General features: G+C 31.5%; 1 long non-coding RNA gene across 1 annotated transcript in view; it reads right to left on the reverse strand.

Moving 5' to 3' along the window:
• LOC148284841 (uncharacterized) overlaps positions 1-25,628 on the reverse strand; it is a 59,632-nt gene extending 34,004 nt beyond the window's left edge. Inside the window, exon 1 of the long non-coding RNA XR_015823701.1 lies at positions 25,542-25,628. This is a non-coding gene — a long non-coding RNA (uncharacterized LOC148284841). The remainder of the gene's footprint in view (positions 1-25,541) is intronic.
• Positions 25,629-25,963: the final 335 nt, after the last annotated feature.

Consider the following 25,963-nt stretch of genomic DNA (forward strand, 5'->3'; position numbering starts at 1 on the left):
ACTCCACGAATCTTGAGAGAACAAAAAATGCTTTATCTCGCGTTATCTTGTTGGGGATTGGGAACATCGCCATCGCGCATCGCCTTGAATTTGATTTGCATTCGTATACTCGTAAAACACGTATTTTACGCAAGCTAGCTTTCACAATCAATATTGTGTTTTTTGCGTTATTTAGTGTCAGATTTGTTTTACTATGTTTTGGTTGTTATTGACACAAATTTTTGGTTGTTGGGTCAAAAATTACTGTCGGACCTCTCATAGGCCGCAAAACGTTAAGTGCCTTTATACATTAGTGTTTAAATTGAAATTGTACAAATAATTCAAATTTGATTTATGTTATTTTTCATTAAAAAATTAAAAGTTTAGTGTATGTACGAGTACAAACTGAAATTCTTATTTTTACCAACAATTTATGTACAACTGCCTATAGCTACTGTCATCGTTTGACTAGCAGAAAATGGCTTCAAAACTGAAATATTTGTGTAAATCAAAAATATTATGTTTATAAAAGCTAATAATTTATGTTGTATTTTAGTTATTATCATTGACTTTTGAATGAATCATTGTTGCGCATTTTAATAATGAACAACATATAATTTTGTATTACAGATACGATAAAATTCTATTCCTTTATAAATAATAATATACGTTAAAATAAATTCTGTAAAAATAATGGCTGAAGCGTGAGTTTGAAGTGAATGAAACCATTATTATTCTTTTTAATTAATAATACAATAAATTTGATGTAACTCTTGGCAACCTGTTAAATTTCGTAAAGCGTAATATTAATGGTATCATGATAAAATGCGAATTATCCAAACACTTTTTCTTTTGAATTATTTATGAATTAACTTAAGTGACTCAATTATTTGACAAAAAAAAACATCATCAATCCATTAAGAAAATGAAAAGTACTAATCTGATTCTAGTGCGAGATTTGCGTAATGTTTTTGTATTTAATTGCTTATCCTATAATGCTCGTTAATGTTCCTAATAACAATCGTAGAACATTAGTGAAAATACGATTGTACGAATGCATTAAGAATTAGTTTCATTAAATTTATTTACTGTTATTTAGTGAGAATGCAACTTAAACTTTCGTCTAAAATAGTCATATTTTTTTCATTACGCCATTAATACATTTACTTATTTTAATAATATTGAGCAACAGCACCGTATTATGCAATTTTTTTCAAATTTCAATTTACTAAAGACATGATTTAAATTTCTGAACACATCGCCTAAAGAAGAGATTGCTCTAAAAAAGATAAAAGTAATATTTTGATAATCAGCATCGTTATAAATAAATGAAGTTTTGACATGAGATTTTCTAAACAACAAATACAGTGGATGCAGTGTTTATTCTGCAGCATTAGAATAAACCAAAGATTCAATAATATTACAGAAATCCACCTCGTAATAAAATAAGACGTAATTCAATAATCCCGGGTTTGATTTCCAACCTGATTGATATTATTTTTATCTTGTTTTTTTCTGTACAACCATATGAAAAGTATGACTTACTATCTTGCCACCAAATCAATGTTAAAACCAATGTTATAACTTTATTCAAACATAACTATGCTGGTTATTAAAATTTTATTCATATCTTTTCCTGAACAATCTCTTCCTCTGGCTATGTATTCACGCTGCTCTTTTATTTTATTTTAGAAACGGTTTGGCGAAACCGTTTTTTTTTTTAATCATTAATATTCCGACTCTTTTCTTTAGTTTTAACGTTAACAAAAACAGTTTAACTTATTTTTGAGAAACGGTTCTTTTTATTATCACCTCTAGTGCGAATAAAGAGTTGATTTTCTTACACCGCATTATTTCTTGGTCCCTAAGACACATTTTATCTCACCTTCATGTATTAAACGAATTTCTCGAAATATGCTGCGATTTATATACCAATGCAGTGCTCTATGCACCAACAGGTACAGATAAGGTGAGAAATAATGTTATAAACTAGATTTTCTATTATTACTCTCTCTTCAATGAGACTTCTGACAAGGCTCGTGAAGCGAATAATTCTTCTATCAGAGTATGCAGAATTATTATTGAGCGAGTCGGTCTCGTTATCGTGCGCAATGATTTTAATTCCTAATGTTGATTCCGACAAACATCAAAGAATACCATTTCTATCACGTTTTAACAAGAAGACTATGTTAGTAAGCTCATTGAATAGCTAGAATTTTACAGCCGAGGAGAAATATTAACACTGTAATTATTTTTAGCGATTCGTGTAGAACATCTTCTATTAATATTGTTTTTTTTTTTATATTTATAACAATTAAAGGTAACAAAACGATGAAAAGAAAGGAGTAAGAAGACCAATTGTCTCATCGTCGTCATTTACCTTTCCGCGCCCAGTAGTACATGGGGCACTGCATTGATAAATCAAATGCAGCGTATTTTGATAATGTATTACGTGATGGTAAAGTGATAAGTCTTTTTATTTATATGTCACGTCCACCCTACGAGGGGTCGAACCTAGAACCTCAAGAATGGTGGGCGAATGCGCCAATCACTTCACAACGAACTCTATTTTTTTTATCAGTCGAAAACACTCATTACAGTTAGACACTGAGAGTAAATTTATTGTTTGGAAAACTAAATTAAGAAGAATAAAATTCATTTTCAATTTTACAAATAATAGTGCCACTTAATCTATCTCCGTTCCTTAAGTAAAATCTCAAGAATGTAAACTACTAAAATCATACTTAACAAATCTGAAGCAGCATACTTTTGTAGATGAAAAAAAAAGTAAAATACAAACAGTAAGTTTTGAAGTACCACAAGGATTTATTTTGGGTCCACTATTATATATTTTATATATTATACATGACTAATCACTGTACAATTTTAAAGAAAAAAATATTATGTATGCCGACGACATTGGACTATTCTATAAAAATCAAACATACGCATTAACAAACAATGACATAAACAATGACCTAACTATGTTGACTAAATAGACAAGCACAAACTTACTTACACTTAATAAAAAAACATGCAATATGATCCATTTTTAATCTAGAAAAAAATGTCATAAAGTAGATGCTTACATAAATGACGAACGACTAACTGAAATTGATCATGATAAATACTTAGGACTAACAATAGACAGACAATTGACATGGACAATTCATATCAACAATTTAATTAGCAAGGTGGCGATATTAAATGGTCTTTTTTAAAAAATCAAAAACAGAAGAATGCAGGCCAGAATAATAAGTTTAAACTAATTACACAAAATAAACTAAAAATAATTCAGGTAATTTAAGACTGAGCGATTAATGAAACATATCTGTTTTATATGTGATTTTCATGATCTTACCGGGAATCGAAACCGATACCACGAAAACACTTATGTTTGAGGTAAACGTCTAAGTAACTACACTACGCGGACTGAAAAAAATATTCTAAATATAAATGAATTTCGTAATAACAAAGGACTATTGTTTCATAATATCAAAGCCTGCCTCTGTGAGGGGATGGAAAAACGTTGTCATGATTTTTTAAATAAATTTTCAGAAACTTAGAGAGATTTTAATTATACTTTTTTTTTATTGAACCCTTACAAAGACTAGACATTTTCAAAGGTTCGAATAATTTTTATTTATACGAGTAAGTACCTATGCCATTTCAAATTACTTTCGTTCGTCAAATTAAGCAAAAATCTCACGCCGCGTCGTCCAATGGAAAGTCTATGGCGTAATAATTTGGATGATGATAAAGTCCTGTAGTGGCATATCACGATTTTCTTAATTCAATGGAAAGTTTCATATATTACTCGATCCAACGACATATTAATTGGAGGGATCTTCAAAACTGATGATGATTTCAATAGAATCGGTACTAAAATTGGCACCTCCGTGACGTAGTTAATAAGACGCTTGACTCACACTCGAAAGGTTTCGGGTTCGATACCCGTGGAGAACACACAAATCAAATATGGTTTTTCATTCACTACAGCATTCAATACTGTAATTGGACCTCCTGGCCTGTTGTAGTACAAAAATGAAATAGAAAATTTAAAAAAAATATATTTTCCTAACAAATTTTAACCTTCGTAACCTGAAAATTCTTGATTTTTGACGTGTGTTTCGCGAAAACTTTCAGATAAAAGACATGCATGTTTTTCATTCGTAGAGTGATATTAATAGATTAATTACTTTTTGTGATGTTGTGATGTTAATAGATGAATGAGGCACTGTAATTACTGAAATCTTGACTAAAAATCTCGCGCCTTCCGCTTTATGATACGGGCATGACGCTTATTTTGTTTAGCAAATGTGAAATTAATTGCGATGATATAAAAAAGTTAAATCGGATACCGAAAACAGTTGTTAAACTGTTGTTTAATTCGTTTTCCAAATAAATAAGACGACAAATCTTCGTTATAGACTGAGACTTGTTAGATAAAGATTAGTCAAGAATGAGCAAATATTTTTTAATTCGTAAGTGTATGAAATTGCATACACGCTCTGAACATTAAACTTCGAAAATGTAAACATGCAATATATTGAAAAAATATGCAAGAAAATGTATTAATTTGGTCGTAAAAGTATAAAAAAAATTATCTGCCTACACTTGTGTGTAAAATATACATTTTTTTTAAACTGCCACTATTTTATGGTTATCTGATATTTTAATGGGTGCATTTTAGATTATTTACGTATATGGTGTTCGGCCCACGGGCACGGGCTTGTTGGTACTGGTTACAGGTTAGATCTGCGCAATGCAGCAGCAAGTTTGAACTCCAAATTGAATAATATCTGGCGCACGCGCATGCCTTCCCGCGGTCAGATTCAGATTTCAGATGGCAGAGAATAAGCCGTAAGCCCTAACGGGACCCAAACATGTTCCCCCTTAAAATATGCCATTATTTAAAGAATTCAATCTCAAGGTTGCTGAAGATAATTACAGTACCTGTAAAGTATTTCTTACTGGATTATCCACAGATAAGTCCGCCTTAGAACTCATCACTTGGCGTAAATGGACTGACTATTATCTCTTCCGAGTTCTATGCCCATTGAAAGGCTCTAGGAATGTCGGAAGTATTCGATAACAAGAGTAGGCAACAAACCTGACTTAAAAAATAATGCTTAGTTTAGTAGTACGGATTTCCGTTTTATAAGTTTATGCACCTTACTTAATTGGTCGAACGTTAAATAGTAAGCTTATGTAAAATTCAAACAAACAAACCTTTTAGAATTTTTTACAAGGTAGTATTTTATCATTGTGTAATATTTATGTAATTTAACTTATATCTACATTTATTTATAAACAAACATAGTCTGAATTTAGTATGATTAGGATTAATAGGGGATAAACAATAAAGTTACTAGATTAATATGGCTAAAATTAAAACAATCAATTCATAATCATGCATAGTGTACGAAACACTTCAAGATAGTGGAATAATTTAAACACGTCAATTTACATAAGCGTATCAGCTTTAAGCTGCTCGCTTCAAATTAAATAATAATCAATTTACTTTTTTTTTAGTAAAAATAATTCGCCCTGATTTTGCCGATAATGATTATCTTAGCTTGACAATTATGTCGATATATTTGCACCTATCGTACATAGTTTAACTACACTTTCGCCAGAGAGATCGCATTTCAACAGCATTCAGCCTACTTCCATCCTTGTTTTGTCAAAGTCCATACTTTGGGTTTAAATGTTTTATTTCACTATGTAGTTTAAAATGTTATACTTAGTGACCGACCGATGTTTCTGTTTCGGCCAGTTTCGGAAAATAAAACGAGTTTCAGCCGCGATTTTTATTTCAGCCGAAAATTGGCCGAAACTTCGGCACAGCCGAAAACTGCGGTCGGGATGTGTCGAATTACGTTTGTTACTAAGTTCTCGTGAGTCCTAAGATCGATCATATTTGTATTTTTGTCATTCCTTTAAAGTTGATAAGTTGATGTTCCTGTGGCGTACATTAAAAAACTATTGCATATACATGAGTTATATTTATGTAAAACATAACAACGAACGAAAAAGCGTTAAAAATAAACCAATTTTCTCATTTAATTTATGTATTTTTGTTGATTGTGTATTTTATTCAATACTTTTTTAATTAACTCGTAAGGTTTAACAATAAAAACCCCTAATTTCAGCATTTAAAGTGACTTTTAATTTATTAAAATAAGTTTCGCTTTCAGTTTTGGTTTCGGCGATCGGTTACTAGTTATACTACTATTTATTTGTAAATGTGTGAAAAAAATATTCAAACCTATTTTTTTAATGTTTAATACATAAACAGCTTTTTTTTCAATTCACTGGTCGAAATAAGTCAATCAATTTTAATATTATAAACTCCATAACTGAATTAATACAACTGGTTTCTTGAACAAAATGAAATGTCGTTTACTGTCTAGTTTATAATTATCAATAACATTTTAATGTTAGGAAGCAATTAAACTCGGTCTGTGATAATAAAGTTATATTAAATTTATGTGTTTATTTTTACAGTGACGAGTAGTCGAGTAGGAAACAAAGTACCTTATTTGCTAGCTATAAAAATTACTCGCTCGTACAACGATGAAGCATAATAAGCAATCGTTCTCTTAGCCAGGTATTTTAGTATATTATTAAGTTGTTCGTCTTATAGGAACTGGTATAAACGAAAATTTTTTTTATGTGCTATAAAATCAATTCCAACTCGTGAACAACAATCGCAATTGCGTATAAATCCGTAAATTATTATAAACAAAATTACAATTAATATTCAACAAACATAATTACAATTGAGCAAGCCACGCGGTTTAAATACCTTCGTGTAGAGATATCCAGCAACGGTGACCGATATACTGAATTACGAGCACAGACTAATATCATAAACTCACAGCTAAGCTGGCTGCTTGCGGGACACAATATGGAGAAACAGACACATGCTGACTAAAAGTAAGATCAGAATATACGAGACACTCGTCTGACCTATCATGACCTACGGGATGGAAGTGAGAGCCGACACCAACAGGACAAGAAGTCTTCTCAGAGTAGCAGAAATGAGAACTCTACGCCCCATCGTTCCTCTTAGAGATCGGATGTCTGTGGTGTTGAAGGCATAGTGACGTAGGGAAGAAGCAGAAATTTATTTAGAGGGACCATAGGAACCGCATGGAAGATACGAGGCTTGTGAAAATCGTCAAGTCTAAAAACCCCTGCAGCAGAAGTCCTTTGGGCAGAACGTAAAAAAGATGGGAGGACAGCTGGATATCATCATCTCAGGACAGCCCACCGTCACAAACAGATCATACGACCTAGACAAAGAGGAAGAAGAAGACGAAGAGACAGTTAGTATCAATAATAATAACGTGCCAGATCTTCCCTCAATCAACTCGGATTTTATTAATGAGGAAGTACAGTCCTACGGTAAATTGGATATAAAAAGTGTATTCTTACGCGCGGTAAAAATTAGAACATTAAATTGTTCGGTGGAGTTTCTTGAAAATATATGTAAAAAATAATTTAAAAGATTTTAATAAAAATGATCTACTTTGCATGACGTCACTAATTCTTCCGAATCAATCAATTAAAAGAGATTTGAAATATATTCCTGGTTTACGGTAAGTAAACTGACCAATAAGCAGAACTCATTGAGAAGAAGAGAAAGAGAACTTGAGACGTCACACGCGAAGTAATTAAAAAAAAAAAAAACTTTGAAAAATCATAGCGCTGATAATACGATACATATAAACATATAAATATATTTAATTTAGTCTTACTTTAATGGTCTATTAACAAAAAATAACAAACCACTGAATTTCCTCATTCACAAATAGTAATAATTGTAATATTTAGTATATTACAATAGAAATAAATAACATGTTATAAAAGGAAATATAGAAGACTAAGCTTTTACAGGGTTTATAACCTAACATTGACTCGTTTAAGATCAAAGATTGACAGGTTGAAGAATGGAAGGAATGCAGATTATTAAACATAGGCAGAATGGTGAATGTTATACAATGACTAATCAAACTATTTACTTCATATTTACACCTGATGATGGGTAATTCAGAATACCTGAAACTAGTTGTGTTATAATATATTAAACTCTTATGTGGTGAAAATTACAAAGTGTTTCATTTTAAATAAATTCAAAATGTTTTTCCACAAAATAAATGCTGAAACAATAAATTCTATAATTCAACTTTTGACAAAATATTTGGTAATATCTGTGGTACATTTTTTTACAAAATATATTCAGTTAATAAAATTTGTGGCAAAAAAAACAAATAAAAATACCAGTCTACTATAAAGTTATGGATTATCGTTGGGTCAACCGGAACGAATGAAGAAATATACGTAACAAATTGTGTGTAGTTTTAACCAAAATTCAGTATGGAGCCGTTTTCTAATATGACTTGCAAACTATGTATTCAGGCTAAAATGACAATCTGGCGACGAAGTATATATTCAATAATAAAGTCATGTTTCTCAAATGAAAAATATAAAGAATGCCTTGAATGCATTTCTGTGGATTAAGTATTTTGAATATACTAAAAGAATTATCAGATAATTTTGTTTTTTTTTTTTTTTTTAATCTTCTGTACTTTAGAAATCATTTAACGCTTGTTTTTTATGAATACCGGGTTGAGACCCGATAGTAAATCGACAAAGTTCATGAGGCATATCTTATCGTGAAATATACGTTTATTCCTCGGAGTAATAATGCGCCAAGCTGTAGAGGCGCCCAAACGTAGGAAAACTATTCTATGACTATTGGGTATTAAGTTAGCTATAGTTCACAGCAAAACAATGGGCCGTACTCAGGTCGAGAATTGCCAAATGGATATTAATTTGCACTGTAAATATTTTTAAATATGTACCTGTGTATTTATTATTGCAGGGTTATTCAATTTATTTTTCTATAATTCGCCCATATTTATATTGTTAAACTAAAAACACATGTGTGCGTTTATTTTTTTTATTCATTTTATTCAGAATATACTTATGTTACATTTATTGAGACATAAATCCCACCCCCATGGAAACAAAGTCCTATGTTTAGTTTGTTTGTTTGTCCGTCACATCTCCGAAACGGCAAGTCGTAGCGGCCTGAAACGTGGACACGTCATTTTAGATGCGTTTTTAAGGTTAATGTTGCTATTTTCGAGTTCAATTTTTATCGACCTCTACTCGATAAAAACTCAAACTCTGTATGGATGCCTAGTGCGGCCCTGACATATTTCCTATAATCAACTGTCATTTTCAACAGTAAACATACTTTAATTCACAAATTTATCTCCTAAATTGAGAAAAAATAGTATCTTAAGTAAATATGTTGATATAAGCAATGTTTTTAAGCAATGTTTTTAAGCAACATAATACACGTGTCGGGACAAAAAATGCCAAAAATCAACGTAAATCATGGGAAAATATTCGGAATCAATTACCTATGAAAACTGTCTCCTTTAACACCTTTGACGCTCTTACTGCTGCAACCAAACATACTGCAATTCACCATAGTCGATATTTAATTATTATAACGTAAATATCCAAGTCATTTACAAACAAAGCCAAGCTCAGCAACAAAAGCATTCGATCAAACCGTTATGTTTATGTTCTTAAATAAAACAAAATGGCCACCAATTGGTTGCCAACCAACAAACCAACATCGCTTGCGTACTATGAAACATAGTGATAGGGCTTCTCTCTAGGTTACGCATCATTACTCTGAGGTTTATTTAAATTTATTTAAGTGAAATGTACTTAGATTTCCTTTTATACAATTTAGAAGCACGACCGAAATTCGCTCTAAAACCAGCGAGAAGCCAGCTGTCAAACTAAAAAACAAACTTGTCTGCATAATGCTGACTCCCAACATAAGCAAAAATAATTGAGGCGTACTTGAGGATACTGGTAAATAAAAAAATAAACTCGCCGCTTCTTTTTTTCGGTAGTTACGGGAGTAAATAAATCCTAAATTTCGTGTGTATTTTAATGAACATCCGGGATGAAAGGGTTAGTGTCAATAATTAGCCTAGAGGTATTAGAAGCAGAAGGTTCTTAGTGAAATTCCAATAAGTAAGACGGCACTTTTAAATTAAGTGAATCTGTCTAGATACAAACTCGCTAACTTGAAATAGATTTATATCAGAAGCAATCAAATATAAGTACCTACATAAGTTTAAAAAAGCTATTAATCGATCATAGTTTCTTAAAAAGGTTATTCGAAAATTGCGGCACCTGAGCTTTGACATCGATTCATCGAAGACATTCGCATTTCGACATTCTTAAATTTGCGATTTGAAATATTATATTCACATTTAAGTACCTACATTTTATTATTGGCACAAATGTGGCGTAAAAACGAGTTTTCATCTCATGGCATTCTTGGAAAATGTATTGCCAATCGAATGTCACAAGGTCGCTAAAGATGTTTAGTCCGTGAAGCTTCGTTCGTTTGATTTTCCATTCTTATATAATATAAAATATTGGAATTTAAATTTATGCAGGTATGCTACCCGCGATGTTTACGAACAGTATTATAATAAGCTTGGGCACATCTGCGCATGTGTTTTGAAAACAAATCACGCATTAGATGCGCGAATGGAAAAGGAGAAATATGTTGGCGTATGTCATCTCGATGCTTAAATTATGTTATCGAACAAAGTTAATTAATCGGAATCTATTGTTCTGTGACGCCGCACACATCTGCCCACCTGATATTACAGACCGCAACAATTATGTTAATATTTTAAATTATATTCAATCAAAACATACGCAGTTTATTCGAGATATTGTAATTTGTAGTATAATAGTAATCGGAGATGAAATTAATCGAATGATAGATTACTTAAACACTAAATCGAGTAAATTTAATTTCTTGGTGGAAGTTCATTGGCCCATTCAAATAAGTGGATTAAAATGTCAACCTGTCATTTGTTAATTATATATATTTTATTAATAAGAATGTTCACAAGTTTATTAAATAAATAGTCATACGATCATTATATACGGATTTTCAGGGCCAGACCGCGAAACTTCAGAGAAACATTTCTCATGGTAAGCTTTAAAAAACTCTTACAATTTTTTTCTAAAGTCATCTAAAAAAAAATTCAAAAATTGTTATCTCAAAATGTGGTAAATCTTTAATTTCTCGGACAAGCAGTCCCTCCACAAACCCCTACCCCTCTCCTACCCAGCCGCTTCCCTTGTCCGCGTCTGGTGCGTATCGCTTCGTTGGTCAAATACGTTTTCATCGCATTTTTTTTTGTTGGAGTAGGGGTTTACGGAAGGGATGCTAGTCCTAGAAGTTAAAGATTTACTTCATTTTGAGATCAAAAAAAATAAAATAAAATTACTTTTTGGAAGAATCTTATTAGGATTTTTTAAAGTTTACCATGAGAAATGTTCCTCTGAAGTTTCGTGGTCTGGCCCTGAAAAACCGTGTAAACAATAAAGTTTAATCAATTTGTCTATTGCCGATTGATGTATTCACATTTGTTATGATTTTGCAGCAATTGAATTTACCCATCAGTGATTGATATATTTGAAATCGAATGAATATTCGGTCAATTCCATTTTTTATTCGGTTTACATTTACATTCGAATGAATTATATGCGCACATATTGGTATATTTGCAGTTAAATAATTTCATTCGTTCCAAAGCTACCGTTTTTCTTCAAAGTCAGATGCGCAATTATTCCACAATTTAAGGAATTTACTAAACATACTAATCTTAAGGACAGTCTGCTTTGGGCGGGATCATAAGTTGTGGAGCAGCACCTAAAACCGTACGTAATCCCCCGAAATAGCTTAAAAAGGGATCATTAAGACAATGTTAAAGTCACCAGTTCTGTATATATAGTACATACAGCTGCAGTTATGGATGTTCTTCAAATTTTTAATCTGGTTTTACTTTGTTGTTAGTACACGGACAAGGCCGAAATCAAAGCTAGAAATATAAAAACCCGGGAAGCCATTGAAGAACTGCAGCTGAAAGTAAGAATGAGAATATCAAATCGTGGGATAATTACTACAACCAGGTGCCTTCAAAATCAAAATTTCTGAGTTAACCACTAAAAACACATCTTTGTATACAAAAAAGGAGAATTTACAAATTTGTTTTTAGTGGCTAACCCAAAATCCTGATTTTGAAGTTACCTAGTTTTAGTCATTATTTTTATTTTGCCGCTTCTACCAAAGGTTGGCGACCATTATCTGAATTCATCACGATCTTTGGCCAGTCTCAGCCCTACTGCATCCGGCACACCAAACCAATGTCGTAGATTTCTGAGCCATGTTGCTCTTTTCTTTCCATTTCCCCGCCTTTTGTCTATCTTTATTTTCATGATAAGTTGGAGAAGGGAATAGTTCTCATTGCGGAATATGTAACCAAAGTATGAGGTTTTTCATCTTTTAACAGTGGTCCGTAACTTCTTATCTTTGTTCCTGATACTTAAATTTGTTTCATTGGAGACATGATCAGCCTATGCGATTCGAAGCATTCTTCTGCTCATCCAAAGTTCGAAGACCTCAATTTCGTTCATCGTGGAAAATTTTAGACTTTTAGTAACTACACCGCGATAAGATCAATGTTTCCATTTATATATTCGTGTCAATTCTTTAACAGTCTGCCAAAAAAACTTTCGCGGCATATTTTACAATAACACGACAATTTTACGACAAATATACCAAATACAAGCAGGAAGCAAAAACTTTATAGGTAAATAGACAGAAACGCAATTAACCTGGAAACAATGGTCACCCTATACTCCAAAATACCTTCACTTAGTTGTGATTTGTAACAATTTATTTAATGTTAAAATCAATTAATTATTTTATATCAAAGAAAAAGTGTATAAAATTATTATATAAAAAAAAACCAATCATCAATGCCAAGGAAAACACAGTAAAATATGTCATCCCAGGCACGGGTTTTCTCTGTGAGCAACATATTATCAATTCATTTAATAATGTATTATTGTAAAGCATTGAACAATTTTTTTTTAATGCGTTTTTTTCATTAGTCTACCTACAACTTAGAACTACTAATTTATTGGAATCAATTCCTACGTGCATACTATCGTTTGAAATACGAATAAATTAAATTCATCCGATCGTTCGGTATTCGAATAAACATAAAAAATATTTTTGTAAATAAAAGCATTCGAATGATTCGTCTGTGACAATATTTAATCTGGCGTTCGCTTTGGGGGGTCTTTTTCAACTCAACTTCCTCTTAAAACATTATTTCTATTATAAATGTACATAAAAACCACAAATCTAAGAAAGGAACTTACATAATTGAATCACGTAAACAGCATATTTAAAAAAATCTAATACTACAAAACAATTCTTGGCTTTTTACGAATTCTAACGTTTTTTCACGAATAAGGTCTAATACTTTATGATTACTAACATCAATAATTGAATAAAATGACGACCGTTTTTTAGACAAAATGACTGGATTCAGCCAAGGCCCCCCCAGGACTATCGAGCTTATGATGATGATGACATGCAATATAAATATTATGTTCCAATTCTATTGAGTATTGGATAAACCCTAAGGGATGACAAAATATTCAAACAAAGCAGAATGCTTGTTTCACAGAGTGTATGTGTAAATAATTACTTAAACTAGTCAGTAACGGGTAAATCTTTAAATCCTTTTTTTTTCAAAAACAGACCAGTTTTTGTTGATGTCTGTAAAAAAATACATCTAGAATGTATATTTTTTAAACGTACTGAATGTTCGTGGTTTAATAAATAATAAAAATTGAATTCGTATGTGATTTTCCCTTGATAACATTGAAGGTGGTAAAAATGCTAAATGACCGAATGTGAATTTTTTAGAAGCGTCACTTAAATATTTAAAACATAAAAAAATTACCATGACTTCTTTATAGTTTTAATAAATATTGAAACAATTTAAATCAATTAAAGCCTTTCCGGTGGCGCTTCAGGCCATACCGAGCTTTGGACTTCTGCAACGTTTGCCTCCAACTCTGTCTGTTCTCATCCGCCGCGCCATCTTCCAATTTGCCACTTGGATAAGCTGCTTAAAAAAACCAAAAATATGAAAGCTATACATAATAAATACCAAAAACAGATTTTTTGTATACTTAAACGGCGAATTATAAAAATAATTTCAATATTGTGAGATATAAATTCGTTGATTTTACGAACATCCCGGAGGGTTTTTGATGTAATCGACAAAAAAGTTACCTCCGATATCCATAGATACCAGCTTACACGGCGCAGATTTCAATTTAAAAAAAAACGCATGTACGTTAACTAAATTTTCGTTTAAGTGCTCATCAGTCACTTAGCCATTTTATCTTTGATACGAGCTATTCTAATATAATAAAGACAGCGTTTAATTTAACGCTAATTCAATCAATCTTACGTTATTGCAGTACAATAATTAATTACACAAACGCATCAAAAAAATCCAATGTGAGCAAAATAAATAATTACGTTTTTCGAATATTTTTTAAAAAACACATTAAACTGCTATGATTCTCTTAAAAGGTCTTTTGAACTATTATTCCTCGCACAACTTGTTTTATCCTTATTACCTAGAAAAATAAATTCTTTTTTAAATATTTCATTAAGTTCAGATAAGCGAGTCAGGAGCGGCGGAGCGTAAATAAGGGGTCTAATAATGGACTTCGGTGGTCATCACGGCTTAGTTTCATTGAACCTTTGAACAAATTTTGAACAAAGGATTTAGGTCTTCGAAATGAGTAAGGCGGTTCTTGGATTATTCATCTCAAGGAAAATATCGAGGAATTACTGAGATAGGTATCTTCATACCATACAATTTACTCGAAGCCTGCACTCGATACACAATTAATTATAAATAGGTTCCTAGCCTACCCCAAGTACTTCTCCATAATAAGTATGCCAGATCTTTAACGCATGTAGACCAACCATAGAGCGAAACATTGTTTTTTTTTAAACCTTCATTAATTTTTTATTGCCTGGGAAGATTGGCTGAAAGGTAACGTAAACAAAAATACATTTTTCCTAATTTTATATTTAATGCATAAATAAATATTGCGTATTATTTATCACCCCAACTCATACGATCTTGAACGAGTGTAAATAAGGTTTTTGAAATATAAACAAATTAAATAACGTCTACCTGTGTCAGATTAATTATTTTGTGAATAACTTAAAGCCGTTAATAATAAACAGTAGAATCATAAATGACATCTTAGTAATTTATGAATTAATAAATAATTTTTAAAAATTGCTCTGAAATGTAAAATGTAAATGTAACAGAAATTGAACATGTAAAATACTTTGGCCTAACAATAGACAGACAATTGACATGGACAATTCATATCAACAATTTAATTAGCAAAGTGGTGACATTATCGAGTCTTTTTTAAAAAATCAAAAACTTTGTTCCAAAAACGGAAAAAATTCTAATGTGTGTATGTAACAACTAAAATATGTTATACGCTACTACGATCGGGAGCAGGATATTTAAATTACATAAACAGACTACAAAGACAACAAAATGAAATATTAAAGTTAGTATATGACCCTTCTTATCTAACTGCAACTGGAGAACTTTTTCAACACTAAACAAGTAAATATAACTGAACTCTTTCAACTAGAATCATTAAAATTTATCAATAAATTGGCCACTAATGTAATTGTAGACGAAGAACTAAAACTTGTAAAAAATTGTAGTCAACATGGACATAATACGAGAATATTTGACAAATACCATATGCAACTTTCTAAAACAAGACAAGGACAATCAAGACTAATAAACCAGGGACTGAAATTATACAATAAACTACCAGACAAAACTAAACAAAAGACTCAGACAAACTTTTCAAAAGATGTAAAAAATATTATTTTGAACAACTGAGTATAAATGAAAAATGTTTATATTATTTTTTGTAAAAAGAATGTAATAATCCGTAAGGGTTTATAAATATTTTTTTTCAAATTAAAAAAAAAGTTTCATAAATTTTCGTGTTGACAGAATCATACTCGTAGACCAACTAGACCTAATGTCTTGTTTGACAATCATCATAACTTTAATTATTTATTAAATTCGCCGATTACTCGCATGCAGCAGCTAACAAATAAGTACAGTGATGATTTAGATTTACTTTTTACCCCGCCGCTGATGATCAAGTCCTGTGTCCTGGAAAATAATCAATAATTGTGAAGTTAATGAAAATTTAGAATTTTTAGCCTGTGTTTTTTATTATTATTTTTGTATAGTCATACAAATGAAATGTAAGTATTATTTCAAACTTCATTACTAATTGTGTAAACCATGGTGCGAAAGCCCAAAGGGCGCTTATATCCTAACATATATTTACACAACGCGGCGCAGTTGGTTAGACGCCCAACTGTAAAACTGGCGTCGCGGGTTCGATTCCCGCCAGCTGCAAGGAAATAATCCAAGGGAGATTTGTCTCAATTGCTTTGGGTGTTGTGGTGTATTTTTCGTAACCTCCTTCCATATTCTGTCATTTCCGCCTGCTGACAAGCCTCAATGGAGACTTAACGGGTTATTCCTTTTAAAAATCATTTTCATTTTATTTGTATCATAACATTTTTTTTAATGAATGCGTATACCAAAATACATAAAATATTTTTTGAACATAATTAATATTTATATAGTATTATTTTTTCAATTAAAGCCTAAAAGTTTTTTATTTATTTGTTTGGCGGCCCCGGTAGCCTAAAAAGTATACCTTTTGCGCTTGGGTTCCACGTTCGATACCCTGGAAGTTCACATAAACTAGGTTATAAGCCGTGTAAATGCCTTGATATCTCGTTTCTAGAATACTTCCTTCGTGTCAGTTGAGATATCTATCATATAATTATTGCCTTCGTCTCTGTTGAGATACTTGCATAAAACATTCAATTTCCCGGTTAGCACCCAGCGGTGCATAAGGCACTGCAATGATAGATTTATGTACAATTTTATGCAAATTTATCTACAGGTTGGTCTACAATTGCAGCGTATCAGGACCATGGTAGGTAAAGTGATAGGTCCAGGGACAATGAAATATTGGGTGTAAAACCACCTCTAAACAAATATTTCACGCCCGTCCTGCCATGAAGCTAACCCAGGACCTCTACAAGCATGATAAACGAACTAGCCAACAACTACAAAAAACTCGCTTGGAATTTTAATTCTATTCACACACAGAACTGGATTTTTCATCCCCCCCTCCCCCCCTCCTACATACAAAATTAAAAATTAATGTGAAACTGTTTCCAAAATAATAGTTTTCGGCAGCGTGGCTCGTCACAAGTAACAGTTTGATCAATTTTTGTAAAAATGTTTTAGCTGATAACAAATCTATTGAAATTTGTCGATTTATTTTTTAGAATCTAACGATTTTAGCTTGATGGAAGTAGCAACGTTGGTGGTGTGTAACGTGTGAAGTGTGATGAAAAAATATAGAACATGCGTTCAATTTTAATTCAACTGAGAAACTAGTTGCACCAAAAATTATAAAATCGTTGAGGTTACGTGAAAATGTGTTGCACAAAAAAATAAGATAAAACCGGAGTTATTTACCTTTTGTTTTAATTATTCTGAATCTCTTTCATTCTTTGAGTTAAACGAAATTGTAGGCAAATATTTGAACATTCACTTTTTGCACATAAAAAATTGAGTAAGAATGGTCACATTTCAGCACAAAACATAATATTGAATCAATAGAGAACAATGATACATTTCATTGTTTCATAAAAACAATGACTGTTTAATAAACACCATTTGAGGCGTAAAACACACTCAAATATTGTGACGTACATACATATCGCAACTCGGGAATAATAGTGGTACAACTCAAAAAACTAATTTTTAACACACCCGGCGCTATCAGTAACTAACTTTTATTCGCTAAAACAAAGGCAAAACTACTTAAACTTCACTAACTTGTTTCATTTAGTTGTACGTGTTTTTAAAAATAACCATTGCATCACGATCATCGTGCAACCATTTAACCTTTTTTGAGTAAAAAAAAAAAAAAAAATATATCTTCATTTTAACTTTTAAGGCCACATTAATATTTTTTAGAATAGTGTTAGTTTGTTGAAACATTTCTGCACGCTTCACTCTAAACTGACAATGAGGAAGTTCAGTGCTACGGGAAATAGGATTTATATTTTTTTTCTTACACGCGGTAAAAATCAAAGTATTTAATGACACAGCTAAGTTTCTCGAAAATGTATGGAAAATTGATATAAACTTTTTTATAAAAATAAACTGCAAACTTTGAAACGTCATAGGTTCTTTTTATGTTTTGTGATAGATTTCCGATATACTGGAAGCTATTTTTTTCTAGACTTAGTGTATTTTAGCAGCTACGGGGTTCTACTATTAAATGTCAATATAACTCATGACGTCACGGATGGTGTAATTTCAAAATTATAAAACTACATATTATAGCGACGACACATATTTTTTATTTATTTTTCAAATATTTTTTTAATATATTTTAAAAACCACTGAACTTTCTCGTTGTGGACTTGTGCCACTATTATCCCCAGGTAATTTATATTTCATGTATTGTAATTCATATTTTATATTCAAAATACATATTAATCAAAAATATTTTTAAAAATACATTATTGCAAGACGTCACTTCCCTTTATGTACACAAGATTTTTTTTCTTTTGCGTAATGGGAAACATTAATATAAAAGCATGAATATAATTCACATTAAAAATTGTATTTCGTTGTAATATTATATAGGTACTTATATTTTCAAGAAGACATCATGCCGTAAAGGTGACAGGGCCGAACACCGTTTTGGCCCGCAACGCGTAACCCGACGGAACGTCAGCTCGGACAAGTAATTAAACGTCGCGTCTTGCAGCGAAAGAATATGCACATTTTAACTTGGTATTTTGTGTTGCCCGTCCACCAGCTCCTCGCCAGTGTTCGCTATTGTAAATTCCTTCTGTACAGAATTGTAAGGGTGTAACTCGTGTGTATCTACTCGATAAATAACTTCAATTGTAATCCATCTTTCTCTTTTAACATCAAATCAATTTACGCGCACCCATCCATATAGTGTGATTAATTGAATTATTTTTTTTTTTATTTATTTATTTAATCCAATATAACAATAGTTCACCAAAAAAAAATATTTATGCAATAGGTACATTCAATAACATTTTCTTTTTATTTATGGATGTATCTACTCCACTGGCCCACGAAAAATAAAAAAGGACTTTCATGAAATTAAAATTATATTCTCATATACGAAACATATTCCTCAGCTTTCTGTCTAGTCCTTTTACTCAAAAGACTAGACAGAAAAGGAAAGATCCATTTATGGACTAGAGTTTTGAAAACATTGTTTTTCATTTTGCTTACCAATATATCCATACTTAAAAAGTTGTATGGTTTAGGGGCCAAAAAGTTATAATAAATTATCTAATTTTTAATATTGAGTTATTTACAACTCGTTTAAAATGGCCCCGAACTCGAAATGTTTGGGAAAATCATGAACGCAAACATTTTTTTTTATAAATAAATATGTACCTACCTACTAATTTTAAGAATCTGTTTATTTCAATTTCCCTTTTGGTAATTTATTTGTCTAAAAATCAAATTAAAAATATTCTAACATTAAACGGTCACTACAAAACCAACAATAAAAAATGAATATATTTACTTTCTGAAACTGTTAACTTTCAATTTTATTAAGGTAATAAAAATAATATTGTACACATAGGTATATTTCACGACTAACAGTACAAGCATATTATATTACACGAGTACCTGTTCACATATAATTTAATTCTAGTTGGTATGCATTTAGCCATTAGTAAGTTTAACATATTTTTGGAATTAATAATCAAATGGCATATTAACAGGACAATAAAAATTAGTAGTTTTCACTGTTAAGTATAATAAACAACTTAAATATTTCCATGTTCACAGTACATTATTAATTCTATGGGTGTTTTGATTGGAACGAAAAACGCACATAAATAATGTTAGATTTCTAGTGAAGGGAAATGTCTAACGACAACAAGAAGGCAGTACATTATCATTTTTCAAAATTGTTCAATGAATTTCGACACTAAATTTCGTTCACAGAAATTATCGTACTTTTGTCGGTCTATAATTTATGACATTTTGAAATTAAGGTTTTTGTTCGTTTGTAAAGAACCATCAAATTATCAGCACTTCTTATTTCTCAATTTTAAATGTTTTTTTATTTATTTTACAGACATATCTTCTTAATTCAAACTTGTGTCATAAAGTTAAGAAATCTTACAGAATAGTCTAACACTGATCATTATTTATTAAATGTAAATAAAAACAGGGATCGGCACTCGAAGTGTTGCCAATTAAAAATTCCGTTCGTTTGTCAATTTTGATTTTTTAAAATTTAAAAACTTCAGTGTATCGTAAAAATATTTCTTTTAAAAAATATATGTTATTGTTCGATGAAGCCACTTTTAGCGTGGATAAACGCATGGAGTCTGTCCAAGAAGGCTTCACACGCTGCACGAATGTGGGTTGATGGTATTTTGTCCCATTCTTAAAGAGCAATCTTTAAGGTGTCGACCGACTCATATTTTTTAGCTGATACTTTGGCCTCTAGAATGGACCATATAGAAAAGTCCATTGGGTCTAAGTCCGGGGAATTTGGAAGTAACTGGTGTGATGAAATGAAGCTGAAAACTTGTTCATGGAAAAAACGTTGGATTTCACGGGCTTTATGGGATGGTGACGAGTCTTATTGAAACGTCCAATGGTTTTTACCGATTGTTTTACGTGCCCAAGGTAACAACGCATTATTTAAAATCTTTTTTATGGTAGATTTGCTGATTTACCTTTTCACCCTGTTCAATGAAAACGATTGGTGAGCGTCCTGTGGCAGTTACCGCGGCCCAAAACCATGACTGAAGCAGGCACTTGCTTTCGCAGAGTAATTCGCAGGTCTAAATTGTCTTTTGATTTGAACTGTAATCATACAAGATCGTTTCGTTTGTATTATATATTGCTAAGCCGTAAAAAAAATTCACAAGAAAAGACTAAAGTTTCTAGCTCGCCACCAACGTGCAAGTGTTTTAACACCTTTGCTCTTTCTAGGCGAACTGCCTTTTGTGCTGGCGTTAAATCTTGAACTTTTTTATTTTGTAGAGCTTCAATCGTAGTTCATTTTTTAATATGCGTTCCATGCTACGAGCAGTCACATTAAGATTTTTGCTAATTGAACTGCGCTTTGTCGTGGATTACGTTGAATTCTGGCCTTCATCTTTCTAACCATTTCTGTCGATGTTGCTGCTTTTGAATGTCCACCTCCATGGCGTTTTTTTATGCTTCTATACACAAACATTTTGTTCACATGTAAATGTCGTAGGTCATTTATAATGGATGGTTGGGATTTTTCAGCTAAATACAGAGCAATAACAGAATTGAATTAGAATTCAATTTCGATAACTTTTTTTAACTGTGACGTAAAACGATATGCTTCGGTAGAATTATTAACAATATAACAAACGAATACATGTCAAAACATAAACACTGTCATTAGCTGTTTGGTTGCTACAGCACCGTGAAGTTGGTAACACTTCGAGCGCCTACCGCTGTATATATATTTGAATTCAATTTAAGTATTCGAAGAGCAATCACAACTATACTGCTTTCATAAGAAAGAATGCCGTACGTAGTATATTCTTAAAATAATTCATTTACCCATTAATATCAGCAAAGTAATATTTTTTGTGCATTTGATATTAGCAGAGATTTCTTGAGAGAAAATAACGTTTAAGCGAAAAATATTTTTTAAATTACAAATTTTAAAATTTTCCGTGCACCACCTAATCAGCATACTTAAGTAATAAAAGTCCAAAGTAGGTATTAAGTCATTACTGGAATTATTGCTACAGGAAATTGGATATCAAAACTCACTTGAGCGCGGTAAAAATTAGAGCATTCAATTGTGCGGCGAAGTTTCTTGAAAATATTTGAAAATAAAAAAATCACTTGAATGACGTCACTGATTCTTCCGAATCAACTAATGACGTAGTGTTCTGGAAGATTTCCGGTTTACGGGAAGCCAAATCACCAATCAGCAGAACTCACCGAAGATAACCTGTGACATCACACGCGGTGTAATTTCAGCATTACAAAACTTTAAAAAACCAAAACGCTGATAATACGACACTTATTAAAAATAAATATTTTAACATTTTTTAACTTATATTATTGTTATCAAAAACATTTTTCACTTTGTGGTATGACATTTTACACTTATTTGTTTACAAATTTGTATAAATCACTTTAATTTTTATTTTAATTACACTTCGACCGGTTTCGAGATTGCTACCTCATCGTTGAATTCCTGACGATGAGGTAGTAACCTCGTTAATAGACTATCGTCTATTAACAAATAATAAAAAAATGAACTTCCTCGTTGTGCCATTTTAATGTTGGTACTATTTTAGAGTAAGGTGGATCAAATATTCATTAGGCTATTTAGCTATCTAAATAACATTCAAATATGAGAGATCTTGAACTTACATAGTAGAATACTCATTTTTTTACGGAAGTTGACACGTTTTTGCTGTACGTGGCGAATGCGATATACCAAACAGAATATAATAATATGCATTTTCTACGTTTACGTGAAGTCATACCCGGCTTCTTGATAAATGTACACGAGTAAAGAAAGTCTCTTCGGTTAATCATTATTTATCAGACGCTACAGTCCATTATTATTGGTTCCTACGCCAACAATCGTGCTCATGACGACTTTCTTCCACGCGTGATAAGCACTCCGACCGAATCCACAGTTCAAAAAGTAATGTAATGTTGACCTTTTGAATGTTTAATTATATAGTTATATGGAAACGGTGATTTCGATTAATTTTATTTCAGGTAAACGAGAATTCTCAATCAGAATTACATTACATTAAAAAAATGATCATGTAACGAAGCGTGTCAAGTGCCTTCTAAGGTTCCAAGTCATGATGTTTTACAAAATGGCGTCTTCGGAGTTTTATGTTTTCTATTATTACCGAAAAAAAAAATTAACGAACAATATTTTGAGTTTGTACAAATTTTTTTAGACAAGGACTGGATTCAACTCCCTGGGGAGCTGTTAACATTAACATATTACAACAGAGATGAAGAACATTTAAGAGAAGGTAATATAGAAGTCTAGGCATCTACAGGGCTTGTGACCTGTCATTGGCTGGTTTAAGTGGCCACTTTACACACTGTGTAACATTGCCCATATTTGAACATCTATATTCCTTCAATTCTTTCATCTGTTGATGTTTGTGAAGTTAAAGAGCTGAAACCTTTATTTATGCGGGTGAGATTCATCTGATCAAATTATTTTCATTTTATTTCCCCTACATACTAGGCAACGCCTGAATTTTTTTTTCAATTTCTATACTTCTTGAGGTGGATTTAACGACAATATTTTGTGTTTGTCCAAATTTTGGTAGACAAACATCAACAGATGAAAGAATTGAAGGAATATAGATGTTCAAATATGGACAGAATAGTGAATGTTACACAGTGTGTAAAGTGGCCACTTAAACCAGCGAATGACAGGTCATAAGCTCTGTAGATGCCTAGACTTCTATATTACCTTCTCTTAAATGTTCTTCATATCGGTTGTTATATGTTAATAAATTAATTATTAATAAACACTAAATCCCTTAAACAATAATGTTTTCAGTAAATCCAAATGATTGTAGACATCTAGGATTTCACTCCCCAGAGAGCTATTAAGGTGATTCTAAACGAAAACATAAAACTTATTATTTATAGATGGCGCTTTAATCATTTTTTATTAAAAAATACCATTTTTACGTTTATTTTCAATGGAAATTTTGCAAAACTTGGTTTGCAGAAATTTTACACTATATTGATTGTAACAAACACAATAACAGTATAATTTTGGTTCTTTTCACAAAATGGTGTACAAACAAAAAATAAGATAAATTTAACGTAGTTATGCAGAAAGCAGCCAGCCATAGAAAAGTGAAACAGAGATAGTTGCACCTTTGTGAAAAGTGTGAAAAATCAAATCTACACAACAGTTGGAATGTTGTTGACTTTAACAAATGATAAACAATGAAGACATTAGTTTTTTTTATTACAAACAAGAATTAAATTATGTATTTGACCAGTGTTCATGATTTTTAAAGTACCTTAAGATTTTTCTATTGCTGTGGGTGTTTTCAGCAAATTAAGAAATGACGTTTTTGTGATCGACACCATTTTCAGAAAGTGATTAATACAGTTTTTTGTATAAAAGCGATCTGGCTTGTTTTAGCAGAACATAAAATTGACCTTACTACACCCGATAACAACAATATCTCCTTTTTTCAAAATTGTGGACTGGCTGCTTTCAGCATAACTAAGTTCAATTATCACTCTTTCTAGCACCACCCTATTCAAGACGAAAACCTAAAATCAACTAATTCGAATCCTTACATCGTATAAGTCAAGACCTATTAACCAATATATCGACGTTATTAAGGCTGTAGTCGGGTAAAACGAACGCAAAATTAGGAAATCATACGATTTTGCCATTTTAAAACGAATGTTTTTTTTAAAAACATGCAAAAAAAAAAATTATAAATTAGATAAAAACAATATTTTTTATAGGTATTTCTATCAAAAAACGTACTTAAAAGTTTTTTATAACTAAAATATAATTACTTTTAGACCGGTAGATTACGCCATTTCAAATTCAGACAAAGCTTATGAATCTGGGATCTCAATAAAGACTAAGGATTGAACTAAAGTTTGTAAATATGATATGAAGATAATAAATTTAACAAGGAAGTGGCCGCAGCAGAATCTTATTTTTTTGTTTTTGAAAAGAAATATAAGCATTTTAAATCACATAAATTTTTGTAAAATTTTCCTTTATTTCTACGTAAAATTATGCAATCGGTTATACCATAAAAAAATTAAAAATTATCGAAATAGTTTATTTAAAACCTTTTTTTATAGAATTGTATTTTTTTTTTAATACGTTAATTCTAGTTGTAATATTCAATTTTAAACAATATCTTATTTGGGTTTTTATTACATTCAGACCGGCCCTTTGGCGGCCGCAGACGGACGTGTTTTCTGTCCTCTACATTTTAATGCGTTTTTCAAACAAAATTTAGTTCGAAACATATATTTTTTTTGTTCCTTCTTACACAATTTAAACCAGGATCAAAACCAAGCTATTTTTTTAATTAAAAGTTTGTTCGAATTTGATAAATAATTCAAAAATGTAATTTCACGTCATATTCAAATAACCATTAACGACGTCATTTTATCCGTACATAAAAACGGTCAAATTGCACATTTATCTAGGACTTACCAGCACTCGATAGGTACTATGTACAAAAGTGTACACTAAACAGCCATATAATTTAACAATGTAATATGAAAACCTAATCCTAAAACAAGGACAGCGTCCTGGTAGTCATAAAGATCAAACTTTATTGCAAAAGATAGGAAAAACATTTTTGTGAAGAGAGATATGGAAATATATGCATTCACAGGGTATGTAATTTAAGTGGCAATTTTACTTACCACGAAACATTCATCATTCTGCTTGTGTTTGAATATCCACATTTCCTCAGCTCTTTCGTCTGTTGACTTTTGGGAAGTAAAAGATCTGAAACTATTATAATTGGGGGTGAGATTCATCTAGGTGAATTATTTCACCTACTAGCCAACGCCCAAAAAATTGTTTTTCATCTTTTTTAACTAGTGCGTCGGTTTGGACATTGACGGCTAAAAAGATTTACGATGCGAATTTCGATGGATGCGGAAATAGAGGAAGATCCAGAAAGACATTTCAGGACCAAATCCAACAAATATTTGAAGATGGACTTGCCAAAAGTCGGAATAATCGGCGCTTGTGCATAAAAAGATGTATGAATGCGGAGGAAGCGAGATATGTGTGCAAAGGTAGAGTGATATGGCATTGTATCCCTCTGCTTGATGGCTGA

Source organism: Micrasema longulum, unplaced genomic scaffold, assembly GCF_059751315.1.
Source record: "Micrasema longulum isolate JH-2025_06_02 unplaced genomic scaffold, ASM5975131v1 h1tg000084l, whole genome shotgun sequence".
Taxonomy (NCBI): Eukaryota; Metazoa; Arthropoda; class Insecta; order Trichoptera; family Brachycentridae; genus Micrasema; species Micrasema longulum.